The 1645-nt window shown below is 47.7% G+C and overlaps 1 pseudogene; it reads right to left on the bottom strand.

The window, feature by feature from the left end:
- Nucleotides 1–693: 693 nt before the first annotated feature.
- LOC130841903 (ras-related C3 botulinum toxin substrate 1-like) lies at nt 694–1204 on the bottom strand (annotated as a pseudogene).
- Between the last annotated feature and the right edge of the window lie 441 nt (nt 1205–1645).

Raw genomic sequence — 1645 nt, 5'->3', positions numbered from 1 at the left:
GGGGGCACAGGAGGAAGAGCTCTGTTCACAATTTCACAAAAGCTAATACACTAATTAGTTTAAAAATCTCACTATGAAATCAAAAAGATTGATCCAAAGAGCTGAGCTGTCACACTCACTGGTTATGACGTACGGTACAATGTTAGGTAGTGGACACGGGCTGGGAGATCGGGACGCGTTCAATGGCAACGTTTCAGGAAGGAGGCTGTACTTACTACTCTTCGCGTCTGAACCTCATCAGTGAGTGTCTGCATCTGCTGCCTCAGAAGCTACAGTCTCTTCCAGATAAAGGTCTTTCAACAGCTTAGTGCTTAGTGTTCTTAGCCCAACAATACAACTTAGTTCACAAGGTATTTTGGCAACTCTTAATCTGAGCAAGAATAGGGGCTTTAAAAAATAAGGCTTTAAGGAAGCTTGTTATATTAGGGCTAAACTTTAGTAGAATGTGAAAGTTTGAACTCTTACACTTTAAACAAACAAAACCTAGAAATTACGGATTGGTTCAAAAGGGTTTTATGGAAAAACTAATCTGTAACAAAAACTTGGCATTGAGTGCGAAGGCTCCACCGTTTCAGTACAAAGGATCCTGGGGGACGATGGCACAGGTGGGGGAGGCCCGGACATGCACAAAAGCAAGCATTTTCTCTTCCTCTTCTTGATGGGAGGCGGGCAGAGAACCGCCGGATGGCTTCATCAAACACTGTCTTGAGGCCTCGCTGCATGAGCGCCGAGCACTCTAGGTATTTGACGGCACCGATTGCCTTGGCCATGGCCAAGCCCTGTGGGTAGGTGATGGGCATCAGCTTCTTCTCCTTCAGCTTCTCAATGATGTCTTTATCATCCCTCAGATCAAGTTTCGTCCCCACCAGGATGATAGGAGTGTTGGGACAGTGGTGTCGCACTTCAGGGTACCACTTTGCACAAACATTTTCAAATGATGCAGGACTCACAAGAGAAAAGCAAATTAAGAATACATGTGTTTGCGGATAGGACAAGGGACGTAATCGGTCACATAATCTTCTTGTCCAGCTGTATCCCACAAGCCCAGATTCACCGATTTTCCTTCCACCATAACATTGGCAGAGTATTTGTCAAAGACAATGGGGATATATTCTCCAGGAAATGCATTGATCGTATAACTGATCAGGAGGCAAGTTTTACCCACAGCTCCGTCTCCCACCACCACACACCTGATGGTCTGCATCTGGGCCACTCGCTGGGCCGCGGCAGCGGCGGCCAGGCACTGAGGCGAGAAGCGGCAGCTTGGGACGCGCGGCTGCGGGCGACGGGGCGAGAGGTGCTGGGGCCGCTGTCCACGCTGCCTCGCCCTCTGTGGACAGGAAGCCGGAAGCCAGCAGCAGCCACCACCCAAAGCTGGGGGAAACTCCAGAATTTTCTATCAGTAATTGTAGAAAACTATACTTTTCTAAAATGTCCATTACTTTCATATGCTATTCCTGTATTAAAAGTGAGGGATTAACATCACCTTAAAATGTCTTCCAGGAGCAGAAGGTGGGTACAAAGACACATCTGTCACTTTGGTCTATCAAGGGAGGCCGTGGCACCACATCTTGGGGAAGCAGCTTCCTTGGGGAACACTCCACAGGTGAATAATAATGCAGAGCTTTCTCAGTGAAAGTAGCAT

Source organism: Hippopotamus amphibius, chromosome X (assembly GCF_030028045.1).
Source record: "Hippopotamus amphibius kiboko isolate mHipAmp2 chromosome X, mHipAmp2.hap2, whole genome shotgun sequence".
Lineage (NCBI taxonomy): Eukaryota > Metazoa > Chordata > Mammalia > Artiodactyla > Hippopotamidae > Hippopotamus > Hippopotamus amphibius.
Note: the sequence above shows the minus strand (reverse complement) of the source record. Positions and strands in the feature narration are given on the sequence as shown.